The sequence below is a fragment of the Eublepharis macularius genome, chromosome 5 (genome assembly GCF_028583425.1).
Source record: "Eublepharis macularius isolate TG4126 chromosome 5, MPM_Emac_v1.0, whole genome shotgun sequence".
NCBI lineage: Eukaryota > Metazoa > Chordata > Lepidosauria > Squamata > Eublepharidae > Eublepharis > Eublepharis macularius.
Window position 1 is genome coordinate 91222634 of NC_072794.1, and position 23384 is coordinate 91246017.

Below are 23384 nucleotides of genomic sequence, written 5' to 3' on the forward strand. Positions count from 1 at the left end.
AAATCACATTGGAGGATGAGCAGGAGTAAGAACCCAAGATGATATGGCTGATGTTGTTTGGTCCACTGATGGCGTTGCTCAGATCTATATGAGAGCAAAGTTGGCATCTTGGTTTGTTGCAGGCCTTGGTACCAGAGTCCATGTTAGTGTTATGTAGTTTATCATTGTGGGTGAGTAGTTGTTTCAGGTTAGCAGGCTGCCTGTAAGCAAGAAAAGCCCTCCCCCCAGTGCCTGTGTGAGGAAAGTGTCACAATCCAGCATGGGTCATTAATAATGTGTTGGACTGGCTTAAGTTGTGGGCTGTAGGTGACCACCAAAGATGTTCTGTTGTTATTTTCTTTGGGCTTGTCTTGAAGCAAACTGTCCCTGGGTGTCATTCTGGCCTTCCCAATCACCTTTCTTACTATGTTATGGGGATAGTGTAGTTGCAAAAATGTCTGTTGCAGATCCTTCAAGTGACTATTCTCTGTCATAGGGCCAAGCTACACATGACGAATGACACTTGAACAGCAAGTGTATTTCTCCCTGTTCACTTGCCCTCCACTCAATCCACTTGTCGTTCAAGTGTCATTCGTCATGTGTAGCTTGGCCCTGAGGGATTGGAGCAGATGCGACTATAGCATTGGCTGTACACAGTGGATTGCTTGATGTGGCTGGGGTGGTGGCTTGAGACTTGTAGATATGTTTGTTGATCTGTTGGTTTCCAGTATAATGTGGTACTTATGTGTCCCTTGTGTATCCATACTGTGGTGTCCAGGAAGTTTATTTATTGTGTAGTTAGTTATTTCTTATGTCATAGTTAGATTGAAGGTGGGGTGGAAGTTGTGGAAAGCCTGGTGAAATCTCTTGACGGCTTCTTTGCCATGGGTCCAGACAAAAAAATGTAATCAATGAATCAGTATTGACCAGTATTAGCAGTGCTTTCAGCAAGCCTTATTAAGAATTTTTACTTCTTTTACTAAAAATTTAAATGGTGTTCCTGATTTGCTTGGCCCCACTGACTCTAAGGGCATTATATATTTTTCCTCACCAATTTGACAGCATATTAAAATTTTTGAAACCACATGAATAGGGTCCAGTTCAAATGTAATGATGAGTAGCTAAGATTATACTTGAAGACATAGAAATGTATATACATATGAACCAGACAGTGATGAAAGTTTTTGGTTTGCTCTTGGGAAAATGTAGACATTTTTAGAGGAAAAAATATAAGAAGTTGTACATTTTTCATAGGAAAACAGCCTTTTATAAATTTTATTTTTCCCTCATTTATATCTTATAAATAAGCAAATTTGGAAGGAAACTAAGCAGATGGAAGCTATTAAACCTATATTTAAAATAATTCTTTGGTAAGTGTTAAATTCCTATTAGTAACACTTGCTAAACTTAAGTGCAGGGGAAAGGGCAATGCTAAGCTGAAAGCCAATGTATGGTGTGCAAGGCTTAAAAGATATTAATGGCCTACAAAACTGTCTGAGGGGATCCAAGTAAATAGTGGTAACAGGCTAAACATGTCAGATTGAAGATTAACGTTGGCAACTGGCTGAAGGAGTACCTGTCCTTTTGAAGTTCTTGGAACTTTGAAAAATAAAAACCTTTAGGCAGAAGAATGAGGTAATATGTTATTAACAAAAATAAGAGCATTGCAGCTTCTTCTTCCAAAATGTTCTGCTGTGTTCCATACTTATTGGTTCCATTCTAAAAAAAATCTCACAGATGATTAATACAGAAGTTATGTATGAGAGTTGGAGTTCTTAAATGATAAAATGGGTACAAAATAGGGTTGCCAGGTCTCCTTACCCTCCCGGTGGGAGTGGGAGACCTGGCTCTTACCTCCTTCATTCCTTCTATATGTTTAGTTCACGTGCTTCTGCGGTTGCACAATGACGTCACTTTTGTCACCGTCACCACACATGTGCAGGAGTGCATGCATGCTTCACTGTGGGCCAATTTGTGCCTCAAAATGGGCCCAATTTGGCCCATTTGGGGCCCAATCAGCCTGCAGTGAAGCACAGGAGTGCTCTTGGGAGGGGGGGCAATGATGTCAGTGATGTCATTGTGCCACCCTGGGAGCACACCCGGGAGGACCATGCCTTCCTCCCCTGCTTGTCAGGTAAGTGGAAGTGGGGGTGGAGGGTGAAAGCAAGGGATCCCTAGTACAAAAGGGGATCTGGCCTCTAGGGGAACTGGGGGAATGGGATCCCTATTACAAACGAAATGCATATAAAATGCAAACTAATTGGTTTAGGAATCGATTTCTTCTCATTTCAAAACTGGAAATTCTAAAATCATAAATGAAATCTAATTGTATTTTGTTAGCCTTAAAGCTAAATGTACTTTTAGTTCTTTTAAATGTGTTCAGCTTGCTCTTGCCCTGTGTTCACACAGTAATGTTGTAATCCTAACTTGAACATGCTTACTAGGGAATATGTCCCACTGAATTCAGTGGGGCTTCCTTCTGAACATACATGCTTAAGATTGCACTGTAAGTTTACTAAATATGTTGGATTTCATATGTGCATCTACCCATTCCCTCCATCACTGCTCTTATTTTCATATATTGGACTTAACATGTTTCTGTTCTGTTCTGTGAGGGGGCTGAGGTTGGTTGTGAGGGGGTTAAGGATTGTAAGGTTGCCTGTATATATTGAGCACCACTCCTGCATGCACCACTTAAAAATTATGCACTATGCATGAGACTAAAGTGGGCCTTGGACAGAGCAGGGAGAAATGATTGTATGCCCTACCTGCTATAGTATAACTACTTTGCTAAGGTACCACTCTAATACTGGCATTCATTATGTTTAGGACTGTTCTACTGACCTGGACATCTGTCTCTTTCTCCCTGAATCCATATATGTGCACTGTCAAGAAGTAAGAGAGAGAGAGAGAGAGAGAGAGAGAGAGAGAGAGAGAGAGAGAGAGAGAGAGAGAGAGAGCAGGCTATTTTCTCATTATAATAGGAAAATGAAATGGTAATTTAAAATTTTCTGACTGTTCCCTTCTGGCAAAAGAAAATGTCAGAATTAAGCTAGTTATCAATTAATTGAAGATAATCCAAATGCTTCAGAATACTACTAACTTCCATGTGCTCAGATTTTCAAATATACAGCACTGTTAAAGTTCAATCCTAAGCAGAGTCACTCCCTTCTAAATTCATTGAAACCAGTAGGTTTAGTAGGGTGTAACTAAGGTTGCCAGTCCTCCACTGGGAGTGCGGGATCCCCAGCTTCACTCAGCCGCTGCTCACCCAGCCTGGGGGAGGGGGAGCATGGGAAACAGCCAATCATATCCATTTCACCATGGATGCAAAATGGGCTTGTGTGCGCCTGGGTAGCTGGAAAATGATGTCATTTTCAGTGTGATGTGGAAGTGATGGGGACCAAAATTTAGAGACCCCCTCACATGCAACTTGTCACTTCTATGTTGCACTGGAAATAACATAATTTTCTAGTGATGCAAGTATGTGTGGAAGCATGCATGCATAATGGTAAGTACCCGCTGCTCTACTGTCCCCCATTTGGCCCCTGGGGAATCTGGCAACCCTTGGTATAACTTTGGGATTCTAATGATTTCTTGGTATATACTCCTGTCTACCACCTTAGAACTATAGTCTCATGCTAAAACTGTTGTTGGTTTTCTACAACTGGTTCTGCAATATGATTATCAGTTTGCCTGCAATAATCTTCTAACAGCACAATCATAAACGGAGTTAAGCCCTTTTATTCATTTAAATATTTACATGCTTCTTTTTTCCCAAGGAATGACCTAAATAGGTTATTCTCCCCTCCTGCATTTTCTCCTCACAACAATTTTGTGAGGAAAGTTAGGCTGCAAGGGAGTGTTAAGGTCATCAAGCTAGCTTCCATGGCAGACCAGGGGTTTGAACCTGCTTCTCCAGAGCGTAGTCCCATACTAAAAACACTACACCAATTGGGATCAATGGATTTTAGAGAACTTAGAAGAGTATATACTTTTTCATGTCTCCCAAACATATCTCTGAGCAGTTCCTTTTCTTTCCATTATCTGAGACTCAGTGTAATCTTTGTGATAGCAGTTGAGTGTATACATTTGAGACTTCAGTTAATGATACACAACACACAGCATCATGCTAAGAAGCAAATATTTCTCCCTGCCCTACTTTGTAAGAAAGTGATCAGAGAATCTAAGGAAGAAATCCACCTTTAGTATAGCAAACAAAGTTCCCAGTGAATTCAGCTACCTGACATACTTTCTTGCTGATAAATATGAGGAATGGTTCTTTTAGCTAATTCCAATTTGTCCTGCACTTTTGGTATTGTATCCTAAATGGCAAAGCTTCTCATATGGAATAGTCTAGCTCTCCCTGCTCACATACACCATCTTGTAATCCATTTGTGCCAGTTTTAGGATCAGTTTTAAATATCTGTGCTGGCAAATTTCTGAATTCATAAACCAACCATGAGCTGAACGATATCTCTCAGAGGTCTGGGACTGCTTAGTAACACTTTTAGCACCAGCCCAATGCACAATTGCAGCCACCCCCTTTCTTTTCACACTTATGTGGAAACAGCACTGCTGTAGTGCTGGGGCCTCCAATGTGATGCTTAGCTATGCTGCAAATGCTGGGGACCTGGGAAATGTTAGGACTCTGGAGCCTTTGGAAGCTGTAGGCTCAGGCCCAGGGATGCTAATGTGGAATGCCTCCTGGACATAACGGAGGGCTGTGGCACCAGCCTTGCTTGCTGCAGGCTCCAGTGGTTGCTGCCAACAATTCCACAGACATTAGGAGAAAGAGGAAGTGGGCACAAGAAGGTGCTTGGTCCCATTACCACTTCCAATAATGTCATTAGGAACCCAACTCAGTAGGATCAGAAATGATGCAAGCACTTTTCTCATACTGGTAGGGAGGGGCCTTTGTAAGCCGAGCCTGTTCTGAAGTGAGATGGAGGAAGTGACAGACAGGATGGCGTGGCTGTCACTAGTTTTGAACACTGAAATAGCAATTGGCTGTTTGCCTGATTTTGCTATTTCAAGGAATTTTAAGCCAATGTGAGAATTTTAAACATGCGGAATCCTGTTGATTGTTGGTTCCCATCCCAAGTAAGAAAATCTTCTAAACTGCAAGGTTGTTGTTCTCAGTACATTGGCATGAGACTGACCAACTATGGTAAACTCCATGCCTTCTCTGATTAATATAGCTTTTTCATCTGAAGTGGGATAAATTACTCAAGAATTATTTGGTTCATATTATGCACATAGGACTGTTGTCCACACACATTTGAATTATCACAAAAACTGTACCATAGGAACTGGTAGCCCACCAATCTTAACAGAGACAAAAATGCATATCCAAGATCAAGGATGTTGCAGTGGCTGATAGCTGTGTTATCCCCCTGTTGCTTCTTTGAACTCCCCTTGTGCCGCATATTTCCCCTCCCTTTCTTCTGAGGCACTTATCTCAGATTTGGATCCATTTCCAAAGCCATCCCAGAAGACAGCATTTCTCCAGCACAGGCCAGGGCAAGTGTGAATCTTGTGAACTATCAATATTTTTTCTTGAGATGATAAATGGCCTGCCAATAAGTCAAGGCAGCTGCCAGCTCTGTCTGAGAAATGCACCTTCAGTCTACATTTGTCTGTGCCTGGCTTATTTATGTGCTTGCTATCTTTAAATACTTTTGCTGGACAGTTCTAAACAGTCTTTTCAAGTTTTTCCAAAACTGCAGTTGTTGTTGTGTGTTTGGTAGATAAGATCTTTATAATCCTGGACTACAACATGCTCACAAGGGCTGCAATGCTTGTATATACCTCTGTGAAAATCAGCAACCAGAAGAGAAGCTTTTTGTAAACTGAAATGACTAAAGTAGATCTGGCTAGGCTTGCAAAAGTGTGTTTAGGTGGGGGAGTGTGCAGCTTTATCCACAAGACTTTCCTGAAGGCACTCTTGGAAACCCCCGGAGAATGGGAAATAAAACCTGTGATACAGTTTAACAATCTGGAATGAATCTATACAGCTCACCAAGCCATATTGTCCCTGCATTTTGATCTATCAAGTACATAAGCTCAGGTTGTTTTTTCCCTAGTTTCAGGCAAGTTACACATATATAGTTTAGCTCTTGACAAACTTTCATATATGGGTAGTAAGATTTTAGTCCAGTAGCACTTTAAAAAACGACATGATTTTCAGGGTATAACCTTTCAGAGAGTTAAAGCTCCCTTTGTCAGATACAAGCAGGAATGATTATTTCTGAGCCTTTGTATCCTAGCCAGAAGGTGGGAGGAGTGTCAGGGTGCAAAAGAACAATGTAGCTTGATAAATTAGCATCTGTAGTGAGATAAGAATCCTACACTTGGTTACTGGCCTGTGTTTGAGTTGGTGGGTTGTTCTACAGGAAATGGGCTAGGACCTGAAAGGAATAACTTCCCTTGGACCAAATTTTCCCTCAAGGGAACTTTAATACAATATCAAGCATGTACCTAATAGGATCACCATTTTTCTTTCTTACTGTATGCCTACTTTGTAATGTACATATTGATTCATCAGCATGATGTTTTTATATTACAGGAATGAACAGGTGAGTAAGGAATTCTTGTGAATTGCTAACTTGGTGTATCTTTCTTTCTCCCTGTAGTCATTTCCCATATAACCTAGGGGATAGCTAAGTAATTTTCTTTTTCCGCTATCACCTTCTTTCCTGGGTCATCTCTAAACAGCAAAGATTATATTTATCTGTAGTTAAAGTGCCCTCTTCTGGTACAAAGAAGATTTTCCTCCTTTCTTATAGGAGTAAATATCTGGATATTTTCTCTGCTGCTGGGAAACAAAACCCCAAATTACTATTTCATTTTTCTCTTCATAGTTTCAGTTCCACTTCATAGGCAGTGCTGATGGTCCATGGTTATCAGGTGACCCATATGTTTCTGTAATTGCTTGGAAAAAGGAACTCTCTCTTTTGGAGTTTTAATAGACTACAATTCTTCTTTTCCTTGTGCATCAAAGCCAAGAAATAATCTTGTTGGGAATTGCAGGTGTTTGTTTTAAATCAAGTCAAGGCTTTTGACTCTTCCATTCTGCTGTCTGGGTTTCATTCTCATTGTGCAGTAGATGTGATAGATGATGCCTGTTAGCAGGATTAGCCTGTCTCCATCGGCCTTTGTTGTATAGTCACTAGCTAGCTGTAGTAAACCATGTCACCTCCTTTGACATCAAGGGAAATTTTACCAACAACTTTAGGCCCAGAATTTTCTTTCTTTATTGGTTAGGAAAGAATGGTCTGAAAAGTAGAAAGGCATTGATATAAACTGTACTCCCAAAGTGCTCAGCATTGAAAACCAACTTCACGTGTATTTATCAATTTCAGTTCAAGGAAATTGACCACCTTCATTACATTGCTTGCTTTTGCATGTGTTCTTTTTTCTGTATTTAAGACAATTTCACCCTGCAACTGATTATAACAGATATTATGAGCTGAGTTACAAAGTAGTAGCAGTGGGTCTGGATGGAAATTTGTTTTATTATGAGGCCCAGCTGAGCTGGTCATTCTTCAAGCAACTAAAAGTAGTTTTTTGCCCCTCCTCCAGTGCTGCTGTAATCACTTTCTTACCCTTCCCTTTAAAGTTATTGCAGCAGCTTTTTTCCAGTTTCTCTTTCACATGAAGCAAAAGGAGGCATGTTCATGCATGTACCTTTCTCTGGATGGGAAAATGACCACACCCTTTCCCATTCTTCTCCCCCCCTCCTTTGTGTGTACTTATATGCAGCCTTGCTCTGAACAGGAAAAGAGTGTGCTATTTACTCTTTCCCTGGATCAAAGCTGCTCTTCTCCTCTTTCAGGGAAAACAGAGAGATTTTTTTTCCCCTGAAGGGACAGTTACAATTTGGGATGGTGGTTTGGGTCAGCTGCTGAATACAGTTGACTTTCAGATTTGTGTACAAGTTGTTCACAGGTGATACAAGAGAGTGATGGAAGGAGGGGGGCCTCTGTGCCAACTCTGTGTCAATGTACTGCTGATAACTGAGCAGGCCTCCAAGTTGGTATAAAATTTCCTGTTCCATGGAGAAGTACAGTGACATGTGAATGACCAAGGGAATTTTTAATTAAAGAAACTTTATTAAAAGATTGCAGCCCTGGAAGAACAATTCTGACAATCTCTGAATCCTGATTCTGTAAACAAGCCCCAAACCTTTACTTAGGATGGATATTCATTGCCCTTATCCTCCTGAAGGGAATATATGTTGAACAGACACTGTAGCACACTTATCATGGACATGCTGTCTGTCACTGCCTTGAGGAAATACTCCACCCTTCTCTATTTTCTCACTTTCAAAATCCTCCAGTGCTGCAATCTGTTCAGCAATTCTTTTCTGGGATTATTTATTGTCAAAACAGCAATCAATACAGAGTGTTAAATGGACTCTCTTGGTATCTCTTCATTTATGTCATTTATTTAGGATACTTTCCTTGAACCAGTTCTTGATACCAAAGCAGTTACAAATCACCCCATGTGTGTTCTCTATTGTCTCCTATTTATCCACAATTCTTGTTTGGGTCTCCTTTTGCCTTGTAATATTGTATCAGTTCTTGAGAAAATGGTGTATGGCTCTAGAAACTGTAAGTGTGATTGAGCGTCCCACTCTCAAGCAAGCCTAAAAGGTACAGAAGCTCTCTCTAGTTGCCACATGGTAGGAGGAATGATAATCAACCATGTTACGCTCTTCTCTTTATCCCAAAGAACCTTCTGACTCTTGTATTTCTATGTGAATCACAGAGCAGCTGCTATTGCTTGAAGCATGTGAAATATTTCTTAAAGCATGTGAAATATTAAATGTGAATTTGTTACCCACTGCTAGTGAGTGACAGGTACTGTATAGATACATCATTATGTTATCAGAAATGTTGCAGTATAAATGCAGTTATGTAGTACATAGAATATTTGGTTTAAACACAAGATACCTAAATTTTAGTCAATCCAAATAGGACTTAAATTCCAAAGGTCCTACCAAGTAGCCTTTGGAAATCCACCTGCATTCAACTTAACTATGTCTAACAGGTGAGATTCAGTAACTGCAACTTGCCCTGAAGCCTTGAAATAGGGAAGGAAAGAGACCCGAAGGCATTAAGGATGGCACTGTGGCACTGTTTATCCTTTCCTATGGTCTTTAAACAGACAATAGAGTGAAAAATGACCCTGAATTCTTTACATATCCACAAAGAGTAATGCTATAGTGAAATGGACAAATTCGCTTGAGATTGGCACTGGTGTCTTTTGGAGTTGTTTTTGTACTTGTGGGACACTATTAATTAGCCAAAGAGAGACACAAGAGGAGCATAATTAAAAGCCAATTCAATTTCATTTCTATATAGGTGCACTCAATTCAGTAGCAAAGTGGTTTTCCGCTATTGTGTATGGTAATAGGCAGTTGGTCATTTTCATTCACCTTTTGTATGCCTTTTCTCTTTCTGCCACTTTACAAGTTATGCATCAAATGTGACTTTAGTGTGCCTACATGTTGCCACCTCCCACCATAGTTAAAATGTTTGCTGTGATGAACGTGCTGAAAACATCCTGCTTGCTATGTAAAATCTGAAACAGTGCATCCAGATTCCTATATTCATGGGGCGGGGGGGGGGGCGTTGATACTGAAAAAGCAGGAAGAATGACACAACGCCTCCCCTCTTCCACACATATAACCTCCTGTGTAAGCTGATGGAGCCTAAATTGCACAAAGTTTTCTATCCTAAGGACTTGGTAAATGAGGTGTTTGCAGGATCAGGCATTCACCCAGAGGGCCAGGTTGCCATACCAAATTATCTGTGCTAGGCATAGAAGGAGTTATACCTCCTCTTCACCATGCTATTTCAATCTAGCACCCAGTGAAGATATAAATCAGACTTGAGTTCTTTGGAATACTTTTATGTGGATATTTTTGGAATGAATGAAAGATAAATTTTAATATCACTTGAATAAGATGAGATTGGGAAGGCTTCAGAATCATTTTTCCAAACCAGTAGGAGTTCTTTCTTTCTATAAACAATTTCTGCTGGTGTCATTGTTAAAAAAGGGAATTTACTGGAAACAGAACATCAGTCTATGTCTCTCTTACCAGGATTATTCCCCTTAAACACTTGCTTTGAAATTAAAATGAAAGAAAATGCTATCTAACTTTGATTGGGCATAAATTAAATTATGAGTTCCCATCAAATGGAAAGAACAGAGGATGGTGTAAAAATGTAGCAATAAAAAGCAGAGCTCAGACAAGCGTTTTAGGAGTGTATGAGAGCTTCACAAAAGTGATACCACTTATATTTAAAGCGAATGTACGACCTACGTAGAAAAGGGTCAACCTCTTCCATTTTTTCATCTTAAGAGTGGATCTGTGTCAGTACTGATGTAGCCCCCTATCCTGAATCATGGTACTTTTGTCCTAAATAAATGTGTGTACAAGCATGCACACATGCTATGTAACTAGAATATTGCTAACTTATTGTGCATGGCAGCATATTCATATGGGGCTGGGGGTCAGCAGGGCTGATATAAAACTGCTGTATCTGAGAAATTTGCCATAAGGTTTCTTCTGTCTCTTCCTCCAAGTTGAGAAAACATCTCAGTTCACCCTCTTAAAATCATCCTCTTAATTTACAGAAATAAATATTCTTTCACATAAAACAACCCCCATCATTTTCAAAGTGAGTTCCTTCTTATTTTTTCAGTAAGATAAATGGTTGCATGCTCCAGAGTGCCACATAAAATCATATCTAATAGGCAAAAAAATGGGATATGGTTGAGAAAGAAAAAAGCTAACGGACATTATGTTTGAGTTTTGAAATATAAAGTATTCCGTGAGTCTTAACTATTTTTCACAAATTCTGGATTCTGTGTTATGAGATAGCTTTTATGTCATGTTTCATTATGATTCACTTTGGGAATTACAAATTTATCGATACCTTCAGAAAACTTGTCCTGACCTTCTTAGTTTAATAGCCAACTTTATTTTGGGAAGATAAAATCCTCCCCATATTATTTCTTTTTATGGCTGATATATTGACAGACAAATAATGTTTCTCAATAAATGTGTTTACAGAAAAAAAATCAGTGAGTAGGAAGCAGAAAATGGTGGAAATATAAAGAATTATGGATTTGAATTGTACAATGGAAACGCAAAATTAAATATGGTCAGAACAATGAGGCTGAGAAATATGAAATCATTCCTTCTTGAAACTACCTAGTAATTTGTGCTTTTAAAAAGATTCCTGCTGTGACCAAAGTGATGCTTACTGGTAAAATTAAGAACAAACTGCAATATGTCAGGCTATGGAAGACAGGATATGGTAGACAGGTATCTGCACCATTGCAACAAGAAATCCAAGTTCTTGGTTAAATGGTTTTATTCAGAAATCCAATCATTTCCATATATATGTCCTTAGAATTACTCAGAGGCAAAAAACCATCTAAGCAGTACATGCTTCCTTGATAGGAATAGAGACTTGAGGAAAGTACAACTCTAAATACCCACTCATTTCTCCCTCCCAGCTAGACCACAGGTTTGCGCAGGAAAGGGTCTAGGAATGTATGAGAGTAAACTGTAACATTTCAGACAGTACAAGGTCACTTCTGTGAGCTTCAAAGAAAAGAGATAAGAAAGTTGTGTTCTCAGGCGGTGAGAGAAACGAAAGTGATGGTTAGAGCATTTGCAAAATGAAATCAAGGTACAGCATTAACAATGGTTTCACATAGAACAATGGCATGGATGTAGGGGTACAGACATGACACAATATCTGTTTTTATTTATGGCTTCCTAAACCAGGCTGACTAGATCAAGAGCTTCCCTTTTCCTGAAAGTCAGAAACTGTCTCCTTGGCTCTGCTCAAGGCCGGATCTTGGGGGGGGGGGCAGGGGGGTTGCCTGCCCCGGGCGCCATCAAAGAGGGGGCGGCAAATGGGCAAAGAGAAGAATCCGAGTTCTCCTCCCCAGCAAACAGCCGCTCGTGCCCAGCTCTCCCTCTTGTTTTTTTTTCTGCCTCAACTCTCAAGAGCAAAGCACACCAAACAGTGGGACAGCCAGCAGAAGGCATGTGTGTGTGAAGGGGGAAGGGAAGGGGAAGGGCTCCACTGCCATCCCCCCAGGCCCCGGCAGCCAGCAGCCGCCTCCATTTGCTCCATCAAAGAGAGAGCGGCCTGTGCGCCGGCAAGGAGGGGGATCTGCATTCGCCTCTCTTCCCAGCAAATAGGCGCTTGTGCCTGGCTCACTCGCTTTTTTTCTGTCTCTGCATGTGCGCGCTGCTGCCTGGGATGAGAAGAGCTTGAAGTGCCACTGCGCCAAAAGGTGCGCATGGAGGGGGAGGGGGGGCTCCTCCATCACCCCACCAGCTGGCAGGCACCATTCTATTTGCTGTATTTGCTTAGAGATCAGCACAGAGGGAGATGATCAAACCAAGGCAGGAAGGCAGGGGCGTGGGATACTAATACTAATATACTTTATACTTTATACTTTAAAATTTAATTATTCCACATAGCACACTTCTATATGCTAGGTTGTTAAATCAATAAAATAAGACATGATTTGTCAGGAAAGTAAGTTAATGAATTGCATACATATCAATTTCCCCCCCAAATTTCCCAGGTTATGTAGCAAAAAAAAAAAAAAGGAGGGGGGACCTTTTTCCTATGGCTTCAAAACTTGTGGAAATTTTACACCACTAGTAAGAACAGTCCTTAGCATCCAGCCTTATGGTATGGTGGTTGCCAGCTTCCAGGCTGGAAATCTCCCAGAATTAGATCTGATCTCCAGCCAAAAGAGATTACCTCAGGTCAGCAATGTATCAGGAGTGTTTGTCAAGACTGGCTATATTGTCTATTGAAAGTGGTGTGGCAAATACCATAAATTATGATGATGCTGTGAGAAGTTTTGCAGGAAAAAAAGCCAGAAAAGTTCACTTTTAGTTGAAGTTTAGTAGTTATCTGCATTTTCTCCTAAGGACATGATGCCCTAGCAAGAGAGTTTACTTTTCATATATCTCTACTTTGCATCTGCTGTGGATTCTTTTGGGTGTCAGAAACTTGCCTTGGCTAACCAATAAATGTTATTTTTCTAGAATTAAGAATTTGAATCTATTTTCTTTATTTGGGTAGTGGGCTTCCATTGTTGGATTTTAAATTTCCCCTGTCATTGTGAGTTCCCTACCACATTTTTCTTACTGGAACATTGACAGCTTGAGCTCGCAATAGCTCTTGTTTTAGGAGAGCCCACCCTTCGCTTGCTCCTCTCCCTTCCAGTATTTTTTACCATGGAATGACTCTCATCAGGCCTCTGAGTTCCTTAAACTCTGTATTCCTAATATCTAACATGCATGTCTGCCTATGAACTCCCTTGGCTCCCTACAACAAAAGGAATTCTAGGAGGAATGCTTAGCTAATGATGGATAAGATAATGTAAAGTTGTTATTATTAACAATTCATAGACGTCAACACAATTTATTTGGTGGTTTAAGAGTTGTTTATTATATATCTATATTAAAACATTGATCATATATGTATATATAAAGAAAAAATATAAGGGGGTGCCATTTTTCACTTTTGCCCCCCCCCCTCAAAAAATATGTAGATCCGGCCCTGGCTCTGCTAGGTCCTATACTGTGTTACTTAAACAGCTGTTGCTGTCTTATTGTGAGAATTCATTTAAAGCTGCAGGTTACACTTTTGTGCCTGTGATACAACATTACATTGTGGTTTTTTAAAGCCACGATGAGTGTCAAAGCTAGGCCTGATCATAAATCACTTGTATGTTGAGCTGGCAATATAACCCTTTCAGGAACTAAAGCTTGTCACAAACTGGACAGAAAAAGGATAAAAAGGAAACTGGCCAGGGAGCTGAGAAATTCCTTTTCTCCTGCTGGCCCTGCCAATTAACCCTACTGGGAACCAGAGAACCACACCAGAAGTGTCAACAGAAAATGAGCTTGACAAGGAAGGAAAATCTTGTGGAAGCCAAAACAGTTCCTAACAAATCTAATCAGCGTCCTGTCTGGCTTGGTGTGGGGAAACACCACACTATACCACAACCTTATCTGTGTAACATAAAACAGCACGATGCAATTTGCAAACTCCTCTACACTTTAAAAACTGCTACAGGGAGAAACACAAGTATAGAACAGTCTCTGCTGGAAACTGGATTGGTGTTTTATGGCTCTGGTGTTTGTTTCTGAAGAGATCTGTGAATTTATGTGGCATGTTTATAAGAAACTAAAAATCTGTGATTTGGACCTGCTGGGGTAGGGGGAACCAGACTATAAATAGCCCTGTTTGCCTTATCCCAGCATGCAAAAGGTGTGTGTGTGTTGTCTTCTTCCATGATTATTCTGTGACTTGTTTCTTTCTTGAATGCTGTTGATTTTAATAATAATAATAACATTCGATTTATATACCGCCCTTCAGGACAACTTAATGCCCACTCAGAGCGGTTTACAAAGTGTTATTATTATTTTGAGAGGTATTGCTTCCCTGGAATCCACACTGCTACTTTTTGTACAACCAGATATCCACAACTATAAGAATGTGTAGATCATATGACTGTTAGTGGTCAGACTTACCCTCATGATATTAAGAAGGCTTATGAATATGGACTATCATAAGCCCCCCTCCTCATGTGTTTAAAAAAACAGACAAGCTGCCTGGCTAGGCAGGAGATGGAAAAGTACTGGCATATGAGAGGTGAAATGTCAGCCTCATGCCCTGGAGGTGTGTCAAACCATAGAACAATGGAGGTCTCCAGAAGTACTTGAATGAATCCATTCACACACCCTTCCAATCCTACCCTTCCCCACTCTCCTATTATAGCCTCACTCATCAAGCCATCGTGGGTCATCAATAATCTTTTTACACCTATGGTTCCTCTCAGGAAGGCACAATCAAACCTTCCCAGCCTTATTGTCCCACCCCGGAGACAGTTTCCCAATTTTTTGTCTTCTCCAGAGACAATAATTAAGTAATCATTAATCTGGGCAGAAAGGGCAGTACTGCCCCAGGGTATATTCCACAGTATAATTGGACTGCTCACTGCCTCATTCTGTGTGTGTGCTTTGAACCCACTCATGCACCCTTGGACTGCATATCTGAGCCCCTCTCCCTCTTCTTGCCATGAAGTGCTGGTCACTGAAGCTGCTCTTCCTTGGATGCCCTCTATCTTCTGGGACTGGTAAATATAACCCAACTCTGCAATTCTCTCCAACTTTATTCCTTGTTTTCCTAGTTAGCCCTGTGTGTGTGCTGTGTGTTTTGTGTGCAATTGATCTTTATTATTATTTTTTAAAAGCTCCTTTTGATTGAACATCTGCCTGTTTATTGAAAGAGTTCTCTAGAGGAAGGGATTCTCTTATACATAGGTGCAAAAGATTTCTAAGTTACCCGCTGCTCGCTGCCTCTCCTTGCACATTAATTCCCTCAACTGGCAAGGAGATCTCATTGGGGAATGCAAACACTAGGGGCATGCAAATGGGACATCAGGTGTGTGGCTGCCATAGGGTGAGTTTGTCTTGTGAGAGTACATTAGCTTTGATTGTCAGTAATACTGAATATATTAGGAATTTGCATTTGGAATTAATACATCAGAAAACTAAACAAAAGAAACTATTTTAGTTACTGTCCATTACTGTACTAAAAATAACTTCTAAAATTAACATTTGACATTATATGTTAATATTTATTTTGGGTTTCTTTCTTATTCTGGTGCCCAGATTTCAGTTATTGTTCACAGAGATCAGAGGGAGAGAGACATGGAAGACTTTCTCCCTCCCCACCTTTACTGCTGAGCTTGGTGCTGGTCTCAGCATTTCTTTTCCCACTTGCCTCCACTGGTGCCATAGATGCTTTTTCTGAGTTGCCACATCTAATCAATGTCAGGCATCCTGGAACTGTATCTCTCATGGCGCCTCGAAGCACAGCAGCTAAAAGCATCAAAAAGAGTGTCTGAGGTGCAGGGGAAAACAAGTTTTCAGCTGTTCATCTCCTGGCTAGGCTCTCAGCAATGGCTTTGGCTTCAGCAGTATCATCGACCAGTATAGTAAACGGTTGGGTGGGGTTAATATAATAATGAATACAGGCATGTATTCAATCACCACATTTAGCAAAGTCTATTATTTGTGTGCATTAATATATCAGTGTTATACATATATGTATGAATGATGTACATTGTATCTAAAAACAGGTGCATAATTTTCATATAAAATGTACCATGTGTGTACATAATAGAAACAAATTGACACTACCAACAGTAAAAATGATGAACTGAAACTGTTGACAAAAATATAAATGAATATAAAAAGAGGCAGTCCATTTCTTAGAATGCCATATCTCCTCAAAACATAAAGAGCCATCTTTGTTTCAATGAGCCCCAGGCCCGTTAAACTACTTGGAACTGATACTGCTGCTGTAGGGTAATTTGTTTCTGAAAATTTCCTTTGACAAGACCCTAACTTGGATCATATACTGGCTGATCTTGATGACCTTTGATGCAAAGACTTTGGATCTAAAAAGCAGTGAAAGCCCAGAGCAAAGTGTACCTTCAGACTCCAGCCATAGACAGTTAATGTTCCTTCTCCAGGGCCATGAAATCAATCTTCCAGGTCAGTTTGTGGCCTGTTTCAGCATTATGTTTATGCATTTCTGACAGAGCTAGTTGCAGCCTCATTTCCATCAATCTTTCCTTACATTAGCTGATTTTAGTTTCTTTTCTCTTATTTCTTTCTCCTTGTAAGCCTCTTTTCACTGCCCAGACTTACTTGCTTCATCCAGCTGCAACAATGAAATCAACACTACACATTTCTATGATGAAACACTCTAGTTTTAACCCTCCTTGGTGTACAAAGGGCCCTATGTATTCTGCAGTGGTCACTGAGCATTTAAGACATTTACCAGGAGGCAAAAAAAAAATGTTTTACAGAGGTCCTCCAGTAATTTATTTATTTATTTACTTCATTTGTACACAATTTTTATCCCAATGGAAACCCGAAGCAGCTTACACCATTCCCCTCTCCTCCATTTTATCCTCACAACAATCCTGTGACATAGGTTAGGCTGAGAGAGTGACTGGCCCAAACTCACTTAGTGAACTTCCATGGCAGAACAGGGATTCAAACCTGGATCTCCCATGACCTAGTCTGAAACTCTAACCACTATACAACACTATCTCTCATTTATTTATTTAGAACATTTTTATGCCCAAAGCAGTTTGCAGAATAAAAATAATAAAAACATTAAAAGATATTAATTAAAATCCAGCATTTAAAAAGTCCACCATGAAAAAATAGATTATAAAAACAGACCAAAGACTTAAAATACTTTCCAGGCTAAAACACTATTTTTTAAAAATCAGTCCCTTAATTAAAAGCCTGGGTAAACAGAAAAATTTGGCCTGGTACCTAAAACAAAATCATGTATGCAGCAGGCAAGCCTCAAGGGAAGCTACTGAAAAAGCTGTCTCTAATTGCCACCCACCTGAGATCTGAAGGCTGGGGCTCAGAGAACAGGGCTTGTGAGGTAGATCTTAACTGGTGGGCTGTACATCATGGGAGGAGGCTATCTTTCAGGTACCCTGGCCCCAAGACATTTGGGGCTTTAACGGTAAAACCAACACTTGGAATTGTGCCCCGAAATGAATAAGCAGCTAGTATACCTCTTTCAGCATTGAGGTGATACAATTGCTGTATCACCTCAGTGTATCCTGACAATAGCCAGGCTCCTGCATTTTGGATGAGCTGAAGTTTCCAGACTGGTTCTTGCTTGTCCTTCACTAACATCTCAGGGAAAGACAGCAAGGTTACTGTGAAAGCTGGTCCTTCAGTCCGCACAGGCTGTGCTCTTTGCAGTCTCCTCATAACTTAATACTGTGTGGATTTATTTTTCAAATACTTATATTTGCTTTCTTAATAACAAATATACTTGAGGCAACATTGACTGAATGGATGGAGAGGGAGAGCAGGCACAAGGATGCTGAGACCTCCCCACCTCACCTCCATGTGATTGCTGGCTCATGAGAATGGTGCCTACACTTGGAAGCAATGTCTGTGTGTTCACTCTCTCCCTTTGAATAGGGATGCTGTTTTCTAAACTTTGCTGATCATGGAGAGGGGACATATGTAGAAACACTGTCTCCACAGCATAGGAGCTGTATGCATGAGCCAGTGATCACATTTAAGTGCAGCCAGCAAACTCTTGCCCACCCTCACTCTCTGCATGTTCAATTAATTCACAAAAGGGTTCTTTCTACAAGGATCTTCTGTTAAAACAATAGCATCATATAAAAATGTACAAAAAGCAGCAGCATAAAAACTAATCAGACTATGCCATCTTCTTGAGGCATTTGGAGGCAGAAGTGTGTATCAAAGAATGTACCTTGGACTGATTTAAATTGTTTCTCATGGAACAGACTCAAAGAGTCATTGTATGAGATCAGCTAACTCCAAAGTAGGAATTTTCTTGCAGGATTCTACAAGATGTAACCTTATCCACCATGTTATTCTGTGTAAAGCATTCAGGAGAACTCATTCGTAGCTATGGAATTAGATGCCATAAATATGCAGATGAAACCCAACTCTATATCTCATTATCCAGATCACTGCAGGATGCAGTAGAAACTGTGGGTCACTGCCTGACAGCTGTGGTCAAGTGGCTGAAAGCAAACAAATTGAAATTGAACCCAGACAAGATAGAAGTGATGTTAATTGGGAAGACAGAGATCTTCAAGGACGTTGTACTCTCCACTTTCGATTGAGTTCATCTGACCATTGCAGACTTGGTTAAGATAGGTTTTACTGGATCCAGCACTACTGCTAGAAAAACAAGGCAGCTACAAAAAATGCTTTTTACAACCTCAGTCTAGCATAAAAGATGGCCCCCTACCTCAACACAGGCAATCTGGCCACTTGGATCCATGCCATGGTAACATCGAGACATGGCTACGGTAATACACTATAACCAAGGAGGCTGGAACAAAATAGTAATTTTTAAAAAATATGATTGTGAGAGAAAAGATTAAAAGCACCTGTAAATCAGATAAAAATGTGTAAGTTAGATTCAGTTTCTAGGACAAAACTTTCAATACATAGTTGATTGAATTGATCCAGGCAAGACACAAGGAAAAATATAACATGTAGTTTGGCCTTAAGATTAATAACCCTAATAGAAGTAGTGTCAGTCCCTGGCAGTTAGGTCCCTCAAGCCCTCCACAGTTATCATGCAGGTGTTCCAGTTGAAGCAGCTTTATTGAGATCCATTCAGTAAAGGTGTTCACCCAAAGGTGCAGAAATTGGCAGAAGTGACAATTCAAGCAAAGGTCTGGCTATTATAGGAAAACTTCCCTGCCTCACAGGTCTGTTGGCATTCTGGCATGAAACCCCATAGAGCTTGCATGGGAACAGATTAGTTTAAACTATGTGAAGTACAAAGAAAATCTATCTCTGGGAAAGTTACGTTTGCGGCTAGCTGCTCCTTCAAGGACACTTGCTGTGAAAAGTGAAAGCACATATTTGCAACAGATAGTGGAGGGACCCACTGGCTCTCCTGCACTTAATATCAGAAGTTAAGACACTCTCAGATGAGCACACAGAGTTACAGCATGTAATTCAGGTAACCAGAAACATACAACATTGACCCTTATAAAATGCCAAACCATACAGCAGTGCTGATTATAAAATGCAGAACAAAATCATGGCATGTATGCTGGCATACATGGCAAGTAGCATGATCATTAAACCACAAATGAGTCAGCAAAAATAAAAATAAATTTCTTTTAAAAATATGATGGTGGCACAATTATCCAAAGTCAAGAGAAATTTTTGCCTGTCACCTAAAGGACTGCAGATTTGGTGCTAGCTAAGCATCTGTGTGGAAGGGATTTCAGAGACTCAGAGCTAAGCTACAAATGATGCCAGGTATGAGGAGAACTCATGTCAGTTTCTTGAAAGTTTTGACGAGAAATGTAAGTGTCTGGTTTGACTGACACATTCTCAGAAATGTGCGGGGGGGGCAGCGTTTAAATCTCCAGAGCCAGCCCTGGATCCAGTGGGGTGGGGCAGGGTGGGTGGAGAGACTTTCTGGTGGGAGGGCACACCCCTCCAGGTTTTGATTGGGGCAAGCTACTGGGGAGGGTTTTCAGCACTGGTGGCATCCAGCCAGCCTCGCTCCCTTTCATTCTGTTGTGAGGAAGGGTTTCCCCGTGTCTGACGAGGCTTCAAATCCTCCCACCTTCCAGGCACTCCCTGCCCCCCCACCCCCCCAGAGCGAGCCTGGGTAGCATGGGCTGGGAGGCTGGCCAGGAGATGGGACCTGTGCTCCAGCTGGGCTGTGTGCCTGCTCTGTGGCCTTCCGGCCAGGTGCCTACACAATGAGATGGTTGCCCACAGCCAAGCTGGAGCCTCACGTGCCTGGCCCCACTCCCTGAGTGGTTGCCACAACTGTAAAGCCAGTAGTTGTGGTGCCAGCCGGATCCCCAAGCCATGCCACCTGAGAGAGCTGAGTGGGGCCTTGCTGCCATCACTGCCACCGCCACCACCACAACTGACTGGCTGTCACACCAATGCTGGGAATTGTGCATGGTGGACAGGTAAGTCTCCAGCTGGGCCACGGTCCACCGCCTCACTGCGTTGGCACCTGGCTGGAAGTCCACAGAGTGGAGACACAGCCCAGCCAGAGCACAGGTAATTGTCCCATCTCCTGGCTGGCCTCCTGGCCCTCACTATCCTGGCTTGGCCTGGGGGGTGGGGGGTGGGCAGGGAGTCCCTGGAAGGTGGGAAGGTTTGAAGCCTTGTCAGAGGCAGAGGAAGCCTTCCTCCCAAAGGAGCAAAGGGGAGCAGGGCCAGCTGGACACCAACTGTGCCCTGCAGATGAAAGAAGCCGGGGCCAGGGAACACCAAAAGCCCTCCCCAGTAGCTCGCCCTGATCGAAACCTGGAGGGGCTCAGTCCTGAGTGCCCTCCTGCCATAAAGTTAGTCTGTCCAGCCCACCCTGCTGGATCCAAGGCCAGCTCTAGAGATTTAAATACTGCCTCCCACCCACCCCCAGCACAGTTCTGAGAACTTGTCAGTCAAACCAGATGCCTACATTTCCTGTCAAAACTTTCAGGAAACTGACAGGAGTTCTCTTTGTGTCAAGCATCATTTGTAGCTTGGCTGTCTGGTGCCGTAACAGCAACAGCCCAATATTTAGTTTTTACCCACCTTATATTCACCTCCCTTTGAATAGGCATAATAGTAGTGGTTGCATTGTGGGCTAGGGAAATCTAGATTTAAATCCTCACTTGCCATGCAAGTTATTGGGTGACCCTAAGAAAGTCATTCTCTATTATTCCAACCTATCTCAGGCTTCTCATCAAGATAAAATGGAGGAGGGGAAAACCATACATACCACTTTGCCTTGCTTGGGGAAGGCAATATAACAATACATTAAATAAATACGTATTATTTCTGATAGGTGGGGCACACTGAGCTAGAAAATTCAAGAAAAGCACTGAAACATTGCACCCAGAACCTGAAAAGAGCTGTTTCAACATGACCTACACTAAAATAATATAATCCTATAAATTGTGGTTTGGTTTGCAGCCTATGGCTGAGGGTGAGGAATGGGAGTAGGCAAGATGACAAACTCAGACCCACACATCAGCTGGAATAAAAATTGGCCACAACTTTATTGAAAACAGCATGAAGGAACATTGGTGATGCGTGTGAGTTGGATCGCAAAACAACGGCTGACCTGCCTGCCAGCTGATTACCCTCACCCCCCACTCCAGACCGAAGCTGAGGGAGAGAACCAATAAATAACATTAAGGGGGAGATCATGTGGGAGTACACTCTTGTGTGATTCCCCTGCCACCTGGGAGTGAGTATGCCCCGACAGCCCCCAAGCTGGGCATGCAACTCCATAACTCACTCCCAAGATTTCTTATGGGATTCCCCTTGACGGGGAGCCTGGGCATGGCCCTGCCTCCCCGCAAAAGAGATCTGATCCAATGACAGGCTGCCAGGCAAAGTTGTGATGAAGAAAACAACTAACATGTAAAACCCGGAGTAGTGGGTGGGTTTCACTGGCCAGAGCAAAGTGTGGAGGAGCAGGGCCCACAGCTCCATAAGTACCTGGCTGCTGAATGTGAGGGAGAACTGCCTCTCTGAGGTCTGAACCCAGGCCCTGCCCCTTGCCAACTCACCCCCAGCCGCTCCTGATAGGACGGCCAGGGATTTTGAACTGATTGGCCATGGGCCCACCTGAGGATGCCAGGCAAGACCTTCAACATGGCGGCCGCCATGCCCGGTCTCCCTCCCTACCTGTCAGCAACAACCTGGCCCCCAGGTAAATCTGGTGTCCAACGTGTATATACATAGGATGGCCAACTATTCCATTTTGTACTTCCAGTTGTTGTAAGTGAGGATGATTCCATTAATACTTTTATTACATCTGGATTTTGGTCTTTGAGTTTCATAGGGCACTTGCTCAGAAAAGTTAAATACATGCAGCAATTGAGTTAATGTCATTAAGAGTTCTGTTAATTTTTCTTTGAGAAGTTAATGCATTTCCTTCTAAACTAATTCATTGTTTGCTTAAAGCAAAATCAAAACCTTCTATATCTAGCAAGACCTTTCTCATAAACTCATTCTTGTTATAATTAGTGATGTTATTAAATTTCTCATTGCAGAGAGTTGGCTAAGAAAAATTCTTGTGCAAATCAAAACCAGGAGTCTTTCTTTGTGCAGTTTTCTGTTTTCTGGCATTTAATTTCTCCTCTAAAATGTTTGCATTTTCCAGCTTTATTTGTGTACCAATTGATATAAATGATGTACATTTTATTTACAAGTCACATATAAATTGTAGGGGTGTGTAAATGGCATGTAATGGCAAAAAAGAAACAAATGAATCTTAAATACTAGCAATGAAAATGGGTAGATAAAAACCATTCACAATGACAACAACAGAATCCAAAAGAAATGACAAACAACATATTCATCCACCCCTAGGTTTAATTAGAGATGCTGGTAATATTAATTATATTGGCCTCCCGAAGTGAACATTTGCTGGGTCCCAAATAAAGCAAATCCATTTTCAAACAATAATTGTAGAACTGAAAAGAAGCAGGGGGCAGGGGTGGGGGTGGGAATTGATTTGCACAAAATGTCAAAGAGTTAAATCAGTTCTGCAGACAAGGGGAGGATGGACACATAGTAGCAAGGGCTGGTCTTTCAGATGGAGGACATAAAATAGCCAGGCCTGTGTTTTTGAATGGGGATCAATTATACCAGGATACAAATAATAACCACAGCAAGATTATGAAGTATAATATGTATATAAAAATCCTCCACACAAGTGAAAACAATTGTCCCAAACACTACAATTATTTGGTAATGTTTGATATGGTGGAAATTT

General features: G+C 41.4%; 1 protein-coding gene across 1 annotated transcript in view; it reads left to right on the forward strand.

Moving 5' to 3' along the window:
• AGBL4 (AGBL carboxypeptidase 4) overlaps positions 1 to 23384 on the forward strand; it is a 2119283-nt gene that overhangs the window by 1973220 nt on the left and 122679 nt on the right. The gene's annotated exons all lie outside the window — the stretch shown is intronic.